At 40.4% G+C, this 17608-nt stretch overlaps 1 protein-coding gene across 1 annotated transcript in view; it reads right to left on the bottom strand.

Annotated features, from left to right (window-relative positions):
- Positions 1–17608, bottom strand: part of LOC124006128 (glutamate receptor ionotropic, kainate 4-like) — a 427028-nt gene that overhangs the window by 317986 nt on the left and 91434 nt on the right. The window contains exon 2 of the mRNA XM_046315921.1: positions 739–890. The gene's annotated coding sequence lies outside the window, so the exon portion shown is untranslated. The remainder of the gene's footprint in view (positions 1–738; positions 891–17608) is intronic.

The following is a 17608-nucleotide window of genomic DNA, read 5'->3' as shown; positions in this document are numbered from 1 at the left end:
CAAACAACGTTAACTTCCCACACTGAAAGGAGGGAAAAGGGCTACCTAAGTATAGTCCCCAATCAGAGACAACGATAGACCGCTGTCCCTGATTGAGAACCATACCCAGGCCAAAACATATAAATACTAAATCATAGAAAACAAAAACAGAGAAAGCCCACCCCAAATCACACGCTGACCAAACCAAATAGAGACATAAAAAGGCTCTCTAAGTTCAGGGCTTGACAATCTCCAGCGAATACTGATAGTACAGTACATCTCACCCATGTTTAAACTGTAACAACTGTGCTTCACGGAAAACAAATAATTTCCTTCCCTCCGGCACTTCAGAGGTGGTGCTTCAGTATATTAGTCCTCCCATCCCTCCCATGCAGCTTGCTTGCAAGTCAGTGAACAAGAGAGCTCCGTCTTCCTAAAAAAAAGGGTTTCCTGTGACCAGGTAAGGTCCTGTCTGCAGTCCTGTCTTTCTTAATTCCCCATCCTTGAAAAGTGTGATGTCTGCAGCACAATTTACAGCATTAAAGCAGCCTGGCTCTTTCTCTCAGCCCCCTCTGGCACATTCATACATGTTCAATGGGGAGTAATGGCCGACCACAATGTAGCCCACTGTACTACACTAGACAAACAACAGTGGGACTTCACACTCCCTCTGTTGCTCCTCTATACTCCTCTACTCCCGGGCCAAAGCCTTATTGAGGAGAGCAGTGGAGCAGGGGCTGATTACGTTACATAACGTACCTTTGATCTCCGGAGGCGTTAGTCTCTAATCCATCTTGAAGCGGCACAGGAAGCAGACGGCGTTGAGGTGAGGTGCCCACTCAGCTCCTATACAGCTCTCCGCATCCCAAACACCACCCTGCAGGATGCTGGGTCACACTGCTGCTGACACGCTGCAAGACACAGGGGACAACCCAGGGATAAACAGTCTGGTGATAACTAAACATCACTTTCGAAGTGGTAGTCTGCCATGTCACAATATCAACTGCATGAAACGGCCTCATAATGTAATGTCCTCATAATAAAGAATTAGACACTATTAAGAAAGTATTAAATACTGTGTATTTAGGATTTTTCACTGTTTCACATGGGTCTAGAATAGGCTATGCCAGATTAAACCTATGCCAGATTACACCTATGCCAGACCAAATAAACCATGCAGGATAAAGAACATCCTTTTTTTTTAAACATTAATTGCATTCTGAAATATGACCCTAATTATTTTAGAGCTTTTTAATTGAAATTCAGTCAATTGCCAAAACATTGAAAACAAAAATCCATTGTCTCTAACAACACAGAATAAAGCAGCTAAAAGTACAATATGCAAAAATATGTTAAAAAATAATAATAATAATGGAAAAGTTATCTTAATTTCAGTTTGTGACAAAACAAGCAATGCATGGAGTACAGAATCACTGTACCATCTAAACCGCTGTGAAATATATTGTCAGCAGTTGGAAGCTGGTGTACAAAACCGAAAGACGCAAAAATTAAATTCAATAACGGAAAGCATAGAAATAGCACACATAGAACATGTCTACGGCTTCTTGGACTTGCCTTCAATGAGAATGGTCGGGTCGCCCATAAAGTTACATGCTGCATCTTTAATGAGAGCCCCATGATGGTAGTGACTGAGCATTACTGCATATCACTTATTAACCATCATTTATTCACATGACTTTACTTTCAGTTGTGTATAACTTTTTTTAAAATTAAGACTTTTCCTTCATTTCTTAGTCAACATCTCATCTCTGCTCAGGTAGTAGCAGCCAGACATCCAGACAACCATCTCACATTATTTATGTGCTCCCCTTGGCTAGTGAAAAGAGTAGCCCCTGATTATTGGTTGCCACCGCTGCAAATGCTGCAAGGCTTCTGACAAAATAACTATTTTAGTAGTTCTTCAAAGTATATAAGGCATACTTTCAAGACTTCTACAACCAACAATTGGGTAGAGCTACAGTGCATTCCGAAAGTATTCAGATTGTTTTTCCCCCATCAATGTACCCACAATACCCCATACTGACAAAAGCAAAAACATTTACATTCGTTTTCAGACCCTTTACTCAGTACTTTGTTGAAGAACCTTTGACAGCAATTACAGACTCGAGTCTTATGGGGTATGGCGCTACAAGCTTGGCACACCTGTATTTGGGGAGTTTCTCCCATTCTTCTCTGCAGAACCTCTCAAGGTCTGTCAGGTTGGATGGGGAACATCTACAGAGATGTTGAATCTGGTTCAAGTACAGGCTCTGGCTGCGCCACTCATGGACAATCAGAGACTTGTCCCGAAGCCACTCCTGCGTTTTCTTTTGGTGTGTGCTTACGGTCGTTGTCCTGTTGGAAGATGAACCTTCACCCCAGTCTGAGGTCCTGAGCTCTCTGGATCAGGTTTTCATCAAGGAGCTCTCTGTACTTTGCTGCGTTCATCTTTCCCTCGATCCTGACTAGTCTCCTAGTCCCTGTTGCTGAAAAATATCTCCAAAGCATGATGCTGTAACCACCATGCTTCACCGTAGGGATGGTGCCAGGTTTCCTACAGACGGGACCCTTGGCATTCAGGCCAAAGAGTTCAATCTTGGTTTCATCAGACCAGAGAATTTTGTTTCTCATGGTCTGAGTCCTTTAGGTGCCTTTTTGGCAAACTCCAATTGAGCTGTCATGTGCATTTTACTGAGGAGTGGCTTCAGTCTGGCCACTCTACTGTAAAATACTAATTGGTGGAGTGCTGCAGAGATGGTTCTCCCATCCCTAACAGAGGAACTCTGGAGATCTATCAGAGTGACAATCAGGTTTTTGGTCTCCTCCCTGACCAAGGCCCTTCTCCCCCGATTGCTCAGTTTGGCCGGGCGGCCAGCTCTAGGAAGAGTCTTGGTGGTTCCAATCTTCTTCCATTTAAGAATGATGGAGGCCACTGTGCTCTTTGCAACCTTCAATGCTGCAGACATCTTTTGGTACTCTTCCCCAGATCTGTGCCTGGACACAATCCTGTCTCGGAGCTTCGACCTCATGGCTTGGTTTTTGCTCTTACATCCACTGTCATCTGTGGAACCTTAGGTAGCCTAGTGGTTAGAGCGTTGGACTAGTAACCAGAAAGTTGCAAGATCAAATCCCCAAGCTGACAAGGTAAAAATCTGTCGTTCTGTCCCTGAACAAAGCAGTTAACCCACTGTTCCTAGGCTGTCATTGAAAATAAGAATTTGTTAGTTAGTTAAATAAAACATAGACAGGTGTGTGCCTTTCCAAATCAGGTCCAATCAATTGAATTTACAAGAGATGGACTCTAATCAAGTTGTAGATGCATCTCAAGGATGCACCTGAGCTCAATTTTGATACAAATGGTCTGAATACTTGTAAGGTATTTCTGTAGTGTTTTTATACATTTGCAAACATAAAATAAACAGCTGGCACAGAGGTCTAAGGCACTGTATTGCAGTGCTTGAAGCATCACTACAGCCCCGGGTTCGATCCCAGGCTGTGTCACAGCCGGCCGTGACCGGGAGACCTATGCGCACAAATGGCCCAGCATCGTCTGAGTTAGAGGAGGGTTTGGCCGGCTGGGATGTCTTTGTCCGATCGCACTCTAGCCACTCCCTGTGGTGGGCAGTGCGCCTGCAAGCTGACTTCGGTCGCCAGTTGGACGATGTTTCCTCCGACGCATTGGTGCGGCTGGCTTCCGGAATGAGCGAGCAGTGTGTCAAGAAGCACTGCGGCTTGGCAGGGTCGTGTTTCGGAGGACACAATTATCTCACATTCCCCTCTCCCGAGTCCGTAGGTGTCACGAATATTACCGAAGGTGGCTCCCCTTCTTGTTCGGGTTGTGCTCTGCGGTCGTCGTCGCCGGTCTACTACCTGCCACCGATCCTTTGTTCTGTGTTCGTTTGGTTTTGTCTAATTGGTTTCACCTGTTCATTGTTTGGTTGTTAGGGTGGGGTTATTTAAGTTCGTTTAGCCCGCTTCTGTTTGTGCGGGCTTGTTCTTCTGTATTTGTGAGAGGTGTTAGTGTTTTGTTGGGTTTTCTCACTGTCCCTAGTATTTCACAATAGGGTACTATTTTGTTTTATAGTTACACTTGTGTTGGGTATACTATTTTGTTCCTGTGAATTTTTGGACATTTAAGCGTGTTTTTCCCCGCATCCTTTGCTCTCTGCGCTTGACGCATTCACTCATTGAGCGTTACAGTAGGGGAGTTGCAGCGACGGGACAAGACTGTAAATGCCAATTGGAAATCACGAAATTGGGGAGAAAAAGCGGTAAAAGTACCAAAAAATTATTAATAATAATAATAATTCTAAAAACCTGTTTTGGATTTGTAATTATAGGTTATTGTGTGTAGAATGATGAGGATTAAAAAAAAATGTAATCCATTTTAAAATAAGGTTGTAACATAACAAAATTTGGAAAAATGGAAGGGGTCCGAATACACTGTATACCTCCAGAACTGTCTATATCCCTCTCATTGCTGTGTTGTGTACATTCTCTCTCATGTCGTCTGGGTGTGGTGCCAGGAAGAACATGCGCAATGTATTCTGGTCATCGTAGTTAATTACCACATTTCTAGCGCTGAACTAGGTAGAATATTTGCGTATTAAAAACTACAACTCCCTACAGCGTCCCATAGTTCATTCTTGATTTGATGTCTCTCGTGCTTGATAGGATTTCTCTCTAGAGAAATGGCTCATTGAGCTCATTAAAAAAACTAAATGGAATTCAAGTAATTGATCCGATGTCAGAAACAACATGTTGGTTAATTGCTCAGCACTAGCCAATATCCTGGATCTTTGAAACTGATCAGCATCTTAAAGAAGACTACGCCACAATATTGCAAATCGTTTCATGGTAAATGAGAAGGTAAATGTAATTTACAAGACAAACATGAATCAAATGTCATTGCATTTTAATAGTGCATCTTTCTCTGAGGAGAAATATTCAAATTCCTTAACCTAACCTGATCACTTAGAACTGTGACAAAAAAAATGCTCGACACAGCAACATCTGTGACTTATTCCTTCATGCATTCTTGATTCCTTCTGGACTCTACTGATAAATTACACTCCCTGGTTTACTGATTACCCTATACCATTACAAACATCGAAGCATGATCTGAAGGAAAGCGTGCACAGTAGGCCTTCAATAGGACTATAGGAAACATGTCAAACAGATTAATATTACATAATTTGAACCAGGAATCTCAAACCTGGTTCCTGGAGAGCTACACTCCTGTAGTTTTTGCTTCAACCCCATTGTAACTAACCTGATTAAGCTTATCAACCAGCTAATTATTAGAATCAGGTGATTAAGGTTGGAGCGAGAGAAAAAACTACAGGACGTTAGCTCTCCAGGAACAGGGTTGGAGAGCCCTGGTCTAAGCCAATGAAACATAATCAAAGGGCCAAAGAATACATCAAACACTGTTACTTCAATAGCCTTGGCATGTATCCAGATCCTAAACACAAGTCAAAGAAGGCGTGCCATTTGACTGGTATCGTTTAAGACAGAGCATCCTAACCTGAGGTGTTTTCAATTCTACTGGGGTTGGATAGTGGAGAAAAACCCCAGAAAGTTTGCGGTTTTCAAAATGTTTTTGTTCGGGCTAAAAGTTGTCCAATATGTCTTGTTAAGAGATTTAAGGTATCTATCAAGAGACTATGTACAGTAAGCATGGAGGAGATAGATCCAAATGAATATTTGAACAGCTTTAATACGGTTCGAGGATATGAAAGTAAAAATAAGGAGAACTTTTGCAAGTGCAAAATGTACTTGTCCTGACAGATCCAAAGTCTCAGAGGAAATTATATATTGATGATAAAACTTCCCTCTGGTCTTCATAGACTGTGAAACATTGAGATAGCCCTTACAAAAGGGAGTTTGTTGTGGCAAACCTCCCTCAAGTTTGTGGCAGATTTGCTGCAAACTACATAGTTTGCCACAAAATGTTGCCAGAAGTTTGCAAATGTTTGTCACTAGTGGTGAATCTGCAGTAAACCTGAAGCAACAATATTTATTCTCCACTAGTGGCAAACAGTTTACCAGAAGTCATTTCTGGTGTACACATAAGTTCACCAGAAGACCAGTAACCTGGTCTTGGAACTAATTAATTAATTAAACATATGAATTCAACTTCCTAATAAACATTTAAATTGTGTTAGCTAATTGATGCCTAGTTAGCAATGTCATATTTTATGTCGATAGAGTGAAACACATTTTGTTGATACCAGTTTCAAATCTGTCAGCACCACTGACTGGCTAGCGCTTAGCTAGCTAACATTAGCTATCATATTTTTGCTAAATTAATTCAAATCTAGGAACAGATTTAAGGGTTGATTTAGTAAGTCCCAGTTGATGCTAGCTACATGGTTTGTTTATATAGCATTTATACAAGGCAGAAATATTGTTTCCTTGCTGAAAAATATATAGAATACCAGTATCAGTGAGAAGCAAGCAACCTCTTGGCAACTTTGTAACAGCTGACCCCATTTGTCCAAAGACAAACCCTCCCATCAGCCGCTAAGTCTACCTTTTAAGATGACAAAATATAACATGTTTTCAGTGATTGTTTTCAGTATGCTAATTTGTTTTTTGTTTTCTGATTGTTTCAGTGCATGCATTCAACAAGCTTTGAACAAAGGACTTCCACAGGGCCGTTATCACTCAAAAAGGCAATAGGGTTTGATTTAGTTTTCATTTTTATCTGTTAAGGCATTGAATACATGTTTAGTGTATTTAGTACATTTAGTTTTCTCTGTGAGATGCAAGTTCATTTAAAGTTATGTGATTTGGTTTATGCAGATACAACATTTCAATGGTGTTAACACACAGTAACCAAAAACCTGATCTAATTTGCATATTCATACTGAGTTTGAAGAAAGTTTGCCGCAAACAGTAGAATGTTCGCCACAAAATTCCCCTAATTGTTTGCCAGATATTTACAAGTTGCAAGTTTGCCGCAAAACCAATTTGCATGTGAAAATATGAGCTTGCCGTAAATATATGGCAAATGGGCCAAATATTTGCCACAACTGTTTGCATTTTTTTGGTAAGGGACCTACAGAGCTAGTTTAACTTTGTGTTTTTTGGCCCAACAGCTACTGACACCATTCGGCCTTGTATCACTCATCCCAAAGGACAACTTCAGTCTTTTACAGCTCACCTACCCATACTGTTGAAAAGTTTACTGTACAGCATGCTTTGACCTCTTCCTGCTTAGTAAGCCAAGTACAGTAATACTAAATCTACCACAGCAAAAAATGGATTATACTTAGCCTGCCAGTGGCTCAAAGCATAGTGTGACAAAACATAAAGAAAGGGAAGTATGAGATTAAATGTTGGGTGAAATAATGACACAAAGGGCTGTAGATGTACAGGCTAAAAGCATCAGGACTGGCTGAGTGCAGTACATTAAAGAGGTTAAACTTCTCCAAACTGCAACTCTATATGACAAAAGGGTTTCTGAGTACAGCACAAGTTATAATCTGACTGGGGTTGGCATTGGGGGTTTAAAGGGACATGGCCCTCTGAAATCTAAGTTTGTTTGATGTTGCCAGACCTCCAAAGCAGTGTAATGTCAATATGAGTCCACATCCCACGTCATTGGATGTGTAGATACATGTCTACATGTGTTAACCCCAATTAATGGAAAATATAAGCACCGTAACATTACATGGGGTTTACGTTTCACATACGTTTCACATTGCGGCATAAAGCTGGATATAAAACAGACGACCTGGGTTGTGTACACATCATGACATTAGAACACTTTTCAGGTCTGAAAACATCTGATTTTGGACTGTATTGTCCCTTTAACTTCTCACCTCATTTTAAAGAAAACATTAACCAGCCAAGTCATAAACCTCTTTCATCGTGAGCAAATGGTTCAGTAAACTTTCCTTTTGATTAGATGCAAGATGCAAGCGAACTTACATAATAATAATAATAATAATAATTTGATTAGGCGTTAACATTTGGGTTGATTAAAGAGAATAAATCAAACTAACATTTGGGGTGTTTGAAGAGATGAATATCAAACTTGTTTCCACACTTCTGCCAATACACCAAGACGTATGCATGCAATTATGTTTTGGGGGAAAATCAACAATTACTGATAAGATAAAAATTGACTGCCGTGTTCGTTGACAAATATCTGCAGTTGGTTTATTCATGAATTTCGTGAAGGCATCATTGCCTGGGTAGCTGCGGGGCATGTTTTAAAACACACATAACTGGTGCATTGCAAATGCTATATTAAAAGAGACCTTGCAAAATTGTGTTCATGCATTTTGTACCATCTGCACAGAGAAACCACAGCCTCGAGGCTCATTGACTCGCTGTAAACTGATTTTAAAAAATCATTCTCCGACTGAAAGCTAGTCTTAACATGACAGTGTAACTATCTATTATAGTGCATGTGAATCTCGTCTATCCAAGTCATTTAAGAACCATACCGGACTTATGCACAGTCAAGGTCTTTCCCACCAAAATAACATTGACCCTTGGGACCAAGTGAAGCACGGACTCCCCAGAGTATATTTTACCACTAGTCAGCGAGACAAAAATGTCCTCTCTCTCTCGCTGTCTCTACGGGGTCATAGAAAACACAATGACAAAGAGGACTAGACTCCCTGTCGTGTTCACTGTCTTCAAACTCCCTGTCATAGATGAGCCAAGGCGCAGTGTGCATGTAATTCCACATCTTAAAGTGAAACTTTCACAAATAAAAACAGGTAAACAGAAACCGAATGTGACGCAACCGTGGCGCACACAAACACACACAGAAAATAAATAATTACCCACAACATTAGGTGGGAAAAAGGCTGCCAAAGTATGATTCCCAATCAGAGACAACGATAGACAGCTGCCTCTGATTGGGAACCACACTCGGCCAAAAACAAAGAAATAGAAAACATAGAATTCCCACCCAAATCACACCCTGACCTAACCAAATAGAGAAATAAAACAGCTCTCTAAGGTCAGGGCGTGACACTCCCAGTTTCCTCACAGTTGACACGCAGGGGAACGATGAAGAATTCTGTGAAACAAACTGTCAACTTACTAGACATTATTTGCCCTTTATCAAGTGAACTTCTGAATTTCCAGGATGACTTGATGACAGCAGATCAAAAAATGTTTAATCCATATTAATAGCAACACAGCAGTGTCAGTGACTGGTAAATTACAGGCTGTGAAAGCTAAAACATTTTTGACATGCAGGACTTAACATGTTCAAAGCTAACAAGGAATGCCTATAGAGGTTGATTGAATTTTGGAGATATATTTTGTTTTGCCATAGTTGCCAACGGTAAAGTTGGCCTCCAGCCCCTCCCAGGACCATTACAGGTCTACTCTCTCCTCAATATTCCTAAATGTGTGTGTTTACAGGGGGAATTAAAGGAGGCTCATTAAATGTGTTTTTACTGCATGTCAGTGCAGGGATGATGGATTTTCAGCAGGCCTTCGGTCCTTAATGGCTTCGCATAAAACCAGAAGTCTTTTCAAGCGGAAGAGTAAAATGCTCCTATAAAAAATAGCATTTTTCTTTCTTTCTCTATGTACAAATATGCAGTGAATTCAGAAAGTACTCATACACCTTGACTTATTCCACATTTTGTTGTTACGGACTGAAATAAAACACTTTTTGATTTCTTTGCAAATGTATTGAAAATTAAATACAGAAATTTTAATTGACATACAGTACCAGTCAAAAGTTAACACAACTACTCATTATAGGGTTTTTCTTTTTACCAATTGAGATAGTTTGGGATGAGTTGGACAGCAGAGTGAAGGAAAAGCAGCCAACAAGTGCTCAGCATACTCCTTCAAGACTGTTGGAAAAGCATTCCAGGTGAAGCTGGTTGAGAGAATGTCAAGGCAGTGTCATCAAGGCAAAGGGTGGCTTTGAAGAATCGCAAATATAAAATATATTTATTGGTTACTACATAATAATATAATAATATATGCCATTTAGCAGACGCTTTTATCCAAAGCGACTTGATTCCATATGTGTTATTTCATAGTTGTGATGTCTTCACTATTATTCTACAATGTAGAACATAGTAATAACATAGTAATAATAAAGAAAAAACATGAATAGGTTTCCCCAACTGTTGACTGGTACTGTAAGTATTCACACCCCTGAGTCAATACATGTTAGAATCACCTTTGGCAGTGATCCTTCCTAGACAGACATTTTCAAGTCTTGCCATTGATATTCAAGATGATTTAAGTCAAAACTAAGTAGGTCACTCAGGAATATTCAATGACGTCTTGGAAAGCAGCGTATTTATACTCCAGTGTATATTTGGCCTTGTGTTATACAGTGGTTTCTCCTTTAAAAATTGCGCACTTACACCGCAGGACTTGGAGGTCATTTATGGTTTAGTACGGTACCCTGCGCCACCACTTCATTGCTCCAGACCAGAGCAAGGGGGAGTTAGAGCACTGATTATGCATTTGGGTCCTACTGTGTCTCTAACTGACAACGAATGGGCGACAAAAAACAAAATAGAAACTGATAATTGTGCACGACTTCAGTAATACTTACTAAAACTGTTGTTACACTAAGGTTTTTATTATTTTATTTTGTTGGGATTATTTTGGTTTTACTGTAGTAGTGTAGGCCACTCTCGACTAGTCATGTTGTGCAGCGCCTGTTGTGTTGCAACAGTTGCTGGCTCAATATCAGTGCCGCCCTAGACTGGGCGACCCATGAGATGATCGTAGGTTTTTGGTTTCTCTCCCTCTAAAAACAGAAATAAATCATTCAAAATAACAAACTGGTTTTATTTACAAATTAGTAACAATGTCTCACCCCATGTTCAAGAATGGCCTTATTCTCGCTCATTTTACGTTATTTGAAAATGAAATGATCTCAAAAATGTTAGTTTTTAAACAAAGTGATTATTATAATTGTTAGTTTTCATTCAGAATTATATTAAAGCCTGTTGGATATTCTCACAGATATGTTATGAACCCTGTTATTCGCAGGACAATATATATTGGTCATATTGTTTATGGCTCCCGAGTGGCTTATTGTTCATGGCTATTGTCCTGCGGACTGAACCAGGTTTTCTTAAGATTTTGCCTGTGCTTTGCTCTATTCCATTTAATTTTATGTTTAAAAAAAACTCCCTAGTTCTTGCTGATGACAAGCATACCCATGCAGCCACCACCACCATTTTTTTAAAATATGAAGAGTGGTACTCAGTGATGTGGTGCGTTGGATTTGACCCAATCATAACGCTTTGTATTCAGGATATGAAGTACATTTTTTTTGACGAATGTCTAGCATTTGTTCCAGTTTTAATTTAGTGCCTTATTGCAAACAGGATGCATTTTTTTGAATATGTTTTATTCTTCACAGACTTTCATCTTTTCACTCTATCATTTAGGTTAGTATTGTGGATTAACTACAATGTTGTTGATCCATCCTCAGTTTTCTCCAATCACAGCCATTAAACTCTGCAACGGTTTTAAAGTCACCATTGACCTCATGTTGAAATCCCTGAGCAGTTTTCTTCCACACCATTAACTGAGTTAGGAAGGACACTGGTATCTTTGTAGTACCTGGGTGTATTGATACACCATCCAAAGTGTAATTAATAACTTTATCATACTCAAAGGGATATTCAATGTCTACTTTTTATTTTACCCATCTACCATTTCGTCTTTACAAGGCATTGGAAAACCTCCCTGGTCCTTGAGGGTGAATCTGTGTTTGAAATGCACTGCTCGACTGAGGGACCTTGCAGATAATTGCATGTGTGGTGTAAAGAGATGAAGCAGTCATTCAAAAATCATGTTAAACACTATTGCACACAGAGGGAGACAATGCAACTTATTATGTGACTTGTTAAGCAACCTTTTTACTCCTGAACTTATTTAAGATTGGATACTGACTCAAAACATTTCAGCTTTTCATTTTTAACTAATTTGTAAACATTTCTAAAAAACAAAATACCACTTTGACATTATGGGGTATTGTGTGTAGGCCAGTGACACAACATTTACATTTCAAATTCAGGCTTCAACAACAATGTGGAAAAAGTCAAGGGGTGTGAATACTTTCTGAAGGCACTGTCCACAAATTCATATTTATGAAAAAAATCAATGGCACATGTAAAGGGTTGAAGAAACTAGAAAGGTTTAGGCATTGTCATCAATCTCCATTGTTAATCCATAAATTGGGAAAAATGAGGCAAAGCTGCGGCAGGTTGCGAGTCGCTTTGATACCACTGCGACCGCCTGCCAATCTGGTCTGGTGGCCACAAGGCGCGTTGCCGCTGGAATCCATAGCTCTACCCCTCCAGTCATGAACATGAAGGACTACAGTTTCCTATCAATCTGAACCGTAACCCCAAAGAGGCCTATTCAATGCAGTGCACAGTATGAAAACAGACTCTGAGTCCAACCAAGCTGCAGGGGTCCGATAAAGTCATTAGCATTCAACTCATCCCCCCCCCAACCCCTTATACTTACTCCCTATGTGGAATTAGTGACTGTATGAGTTACCATCTCATAAAATAATGTACACCACAACCAAACACACAGGCGTGGACAGACAGACACAAACCAACACATAGACCCAGAATAAACAGATAAATAGACTCACAGAGACACAGACTAGGCTTGGGCGGTATACTGTATAGCAAGGTATTTGGAAATAGCCACAGGATGTTTTTTCTAAGAGCACCAATACCGTTGAAACTATTTGTTTGAAGTTTTTTTAATACATTTGAATATTTGTAACTAGTTTTTTAAGTAAATACCTGCAGTCAACTTGTGCAATAGGAGATAAAGCAAACTGCATTCTTTGTTTATTTCTAGTCCCATTATAAAGTCCCATTATAAATTTACCGGTAGTGACCAGTCACATTATTTGTTTACAAGCACACAAAGGTGAGAGACCATGGCCTTGTGAGTCACTCACTGTTGTGCAGCACCCACCAGGTGATCTAGTTACAGTATGGAATTCACAACTAAATGTTTGCCACCTAGATATCTTATAACTATTAAGTTAACTGTCTAAAATGTGCTAAATGTTCTACAGTGCTAAATTAGTAGCTAATTATCTAGTGGTTAGCTTCTTGCAAAATCAAGCTTCTCTTGGTAACAGCAGAGAATCCCCTCCTGGATCAAGAGCCTTGCTATCTAATATTTTTTGACTTACTTGTCTGCCCTGCAAATAGTTTGTCAGAGACTGTGTAACATTTTCGCTATGGGATTTCACATGTACTTGTCAGCATGGCTAATCTTCAGATTACAGAGGCTAAGTGAGGTTTGAAAACAGGGCCCCTTGTGTTCAGTGCCGGTATTACCAAATATCACAGGATGGCACAATGTCGGTATGGAGGTATGACAATCTGAAAACCCCCCAAGCATAACCAGACCCAAACATAGAAACCTAATACACAAACAAATACACTCACATAGACACAGACCCACACAGACACAGAATACACAGACAAATAGATAAGCGCATACAGAACAAACAGAACATGTGAGGAATTAATATCTGTCCCTAGCTTGGGAACAGCAGCACAGCAAGACTCACAGGGAGACATGTTTCTTCAACATCTGGCCTGATCAAAGTAACGGGGAGGAACCTGGGTTGGCCACTTCAACGCATGGTTAGGTCGGCTCGTTTTGTCATCACAACAGCCAAGAGATCAGAGATTATTATTAACTCTGTCAACTCAGTGGGGGAATATCCGTCTCTGGTTGTTTACCTTAGCGTGTACGCATGGTGTTGTGAAATTAAAAACAGTACACTGATTGAAGTGTAATGTATCAGGGAGTGGTGTGTACTTGTGTGTGTTTGTGTGCTTGTCTGTGTGATAGCGAGTGTGTGTTCAGTGCGTTCGGAAAGTATTCAGACCCTTTGACTTTTTCCACATTTTGTTACGTTAAAGCCTTATTCTAAAATTGATTAAATATAACATGTTCCTCATCATTGTACACACAATACCCCATAATGACATAAGTACTGTACATACATTTACATAAGTATTCAGACCCTTTGCTGTGAGACTCGAAATAGAGCTCAGGTGCATCCTGTTTCCATTGATCATCCTTGACATGTTTCTACAACTTGATTGGAGTCCACCTGTGGTAAATTCTATAGATTGGACATGATTTGGAAAGGCACACACCTGTCTTTATAAGGTCCCACAGTTGACAGTGCATGTCAGAGCAAAAACCAAGACATGAGGTCGAAGGAATTGTCCGTAGAGCTCCGAGGCAGGATTGTGTCGAGGCACAGATCTGGGGAAGGGTACCAACAAATGTCTGCAGCATTGAAGGTCCCTAAGAACACAGTGGCCTCCATCATTCTTAAATGGAAGACGTTTGGAACCACGAACACTCTTCCTAGAGCTGGCCACCCGGCAAAACTGAGCAATCGGGGGAGAAGGGCCTTGGTCAGGTAGATGACCAAGAACCCGATTGTTACTCTGACAGACCTCCAAAGTTCCTCTGTGGAGATAGGAGAACTGTCCAGAAGGACAACCATCTCTGCAGCAATCCACCAATCAGGCCTTTATGGTAGAGTGGCCAGATGGAAGCCACTCAGTAAAAGGCACATGACAGCTCGTTTGGAGTTTGTCAAAAGGCACCTAAAACTCTTTGGCCTGAATGCCAAGTAGCACATTTGGAGGAAACCTGCCACCATCCCTATGGTGGTGGCAGTATGATGTAGTGGGGATATTTCTCAGCGACAGGGACTGGGAAACTAGTCAGAATCGGGGGGAAGATGAACAGAACAAAGTACAGAGATCACTGGTGAAAACCTGCTCCAGAGAACTCAGGACCTCAGACTGGGGCAAAGGTTCACCTTCCAACAGGACAACGACCCTAAGCACAGAGCTTAAGAGGATCTGAAGAGAAGAATGGGAGAAACTCCCCAAATACAGGTATACCAAGCGTGTAGCATCATACGCAAGAAGACTCAAGGCTTTAATCAATGCCAAAAATGTTTCAAGAAAGTACTGAGTAAAGGGTCTGAATACTTATGCAAATGTGATATTCAAGTAATTTTTTTTTACAAGTTTGCCAACATTTCCAAAAGTGTGTTTTTGCTTTGTCATTATGGGGTATTGTCTGTAGATTGATGAGAAAAAAAAACAAATCAATTTTAGAATAAGGCTGTAACGTAACAAAAAGTGAAAAAGCGAAGGGGTCTGAATTCTTTCCAAATGCACTGTATGGGATTACATATGTGTGTGTTTCTGAACCATTTGGATAGTAAATGAAAGCTTTAACTAAAGCGATTGTTTGAGTTTTCAGGGTTTGTAAGAGCAATTCTGTTAAAAACCAATAAAGCACAAAAACCATTCATAGAGAGAGATATCAAGAGAATAGAGTGGGGTAGGGAACATAGAAAAAGAAGCATACAATGTCTTGAAGAAAAAAGAACATTGGGTTACTGGGCTTTCTATAGTAAAAGGACAGTAATTTATCACAGTTTAGTGGTGGGGCAGGAAGCAATTGGAATGAAGTGCCACAGAAAAGGAAATCTTGTGATCTGGGGAGTGAGAGGGAGAGACGGAGGGAGAGAAAGAGAGAGAGAAGCAGTGGAACGTTGCCAGGGCCCGTTGCAGGACAGAACAGACTCATTTAGGCGTCTGCAGAGCTGAATGGCAGTAGTGCTTCCTCTAGCCGTGGCTGAAGGGACGTGCCTGGCGTGTCGAGCAGTCCCTTCCTGTGGCCAGGGTCCTTAAATCAGCAGAGCCTGGCCAGGTCCTGCCAGCAGCTGCCTCAGTCTCTGCCTCTCTCTCTATGCTCATTCTTGTCCACTATTTCTCTCTCTCTTTCTAGGCTCATTTTCATCCACCATTTCTCTCTCTCTTTCTAGGCTCATTCTCATCCACTATTTCTATTTCTATTTATCAAATTTTCTCTGCTCTCTTTCAGCCCTCTCCCTCTCTTTCCTCTCTGTCTCCCTCTTTATCCAATGTCCTCTCAATTCAATATCAATTTAAGGGGCTTTATTGGCAAAGGAAGTGAAATAGATAGTAAACAGTTCCAAAAGAATAAAGACATTTTAAATGTCATATTATGTCTATAAACAGTGTTGTAATGATGTGCAAATAGTTCAAGTACAAAGGGAAAATAAATAAAGATAAACATAGGTGTTTGTTCTTCACTTGTTGCCCTTTTCTTGTGGCAACAGGTAACAAATCTTGCTTCTGTGATTGCACACTGGTATTTCAACCAATAGATATGGGATTTTATCAAAATTGAATTTCTTTTCAAATTCTTTGTGGGTCTGCTTTTGGCGGCCTTTCGCAAAAGCAAGGCTATGCTCACTGAGTCTGTACATGGATTTCCTTAATTTTTGGTCAGTCGCAGTGGTCAGGTATTCTGCCACTGTGTACTCTCTGTTCAGGGCCAAATGGCAGTTTAGTTTGCTCTCTTGTTTTTGTAAATTATTAAGTAATTATCTTTTTTTTTATCAAGTAATTATATTTTTGTTTTCTCATGATTTGGTTGGGTCTAATTCTGTTGCTGTCCTGGGGCTCTGTGGGGTCTGTTTGTGAACAGAGACCGAGGACCAGGTTGGTTAGGGGGCTCTTCTCCAGGTTTATTTTTCTGTAGATGATGGCTTTGTTATGGAAGATTTAGGAATCGCTTCCTATTAGGTGGTTGTAGATTTTAACTGCTCTTTCCTGGATTTTGCTAATTAGCGGATATTGGACTAATTCTGCTCTGCATGCATTTTTTGGGTGTTTCACATTGGACATGGAGGATATTTTTGTAAAATTCTGCATGCAATTTGGTGTTTGTTCCATTTTGTGAATTCTTGGTTAATGAGCAGACCTCAGACCTTACAACCATAAAGAGAAACGGGTTCTATAACTGAAAGTATTTTTTTGCCAGATCCTAATTGGTATGTCAAATTTTATGTTATTTTTGATGACATAGAAGACCCTTCTTCCCTTGTCTCTCAGATCGTTCACAACTTTGTGAAAGTTACCTGTGGCGCTGGTGTTTTGTCTAGATTGAATTTGTATTTGTGGTCCTGGAAACTGGACCTTTTTTGGAACACCATTATTTTTGTCTTACTGAGATTTACTCTCAGGGCCCAGGTCTGACAGAATCAGTGCAGAAGATCTAGGTGATGGTGTAGACCCTCCTTGGTTGGGGACAGAAGCATCAGATCATCAGAAAACAGTAGACATTTGACTTCAGATTCTAATAGGGTGAGGGCGGGTGCTGAAGACTGTTATAGTGCCCTCACCAATTTGTTGATATATTGAAGAGGGTGGGGCTTAAGCTGCATCCCTGTCTCATCTCCTGGCCCTGTGGAAAGAAATATGTGTGTTTGTTTGCCAATTCTAACCACACACTTGTTGTTTGTGTACATGGATTTTATAATATCATATGTTTTATCCCCAACACCACGTTCCATTAATTTGTGTAGCAGACCCTTATGCCAAATTGACTCAAAAGCTTTATAGAAATCAATAAAGCATGAGAAGACTTTGCCTTTGTTTTGGTTGGTTTCTTTGTCAATTAGGGGGTGCAGGGTGAATACGTGGTCTGTCGTACGGTAATTTGGTAAAAAGCCATTGTTTTCACTGAGGAAATGTACGAATCTCCTATTAATGATAATGCAGAG

This window comes from Oncorhynchus gorbuscha, linkage group LG19 (assembly GCF_021184085.1).
Source record: "Oncorhynchus gorbuscha isolate QuinsamMale2020 ecotype Even-year linkage group LG19, OgorEven_v1.0, whole genome shotgun sequence".
NCBI lineage: Eukaryota > Metazoa > Chordata > Actinopteri > Salmoniformes > Salmonidae > Oncorhynchus > Oncorhynchus gorbuscha.
Note: the sequence above shows the minus strand (reverse complement) of the source record. Positions and strands in the feature narration are given on the sequence as shown.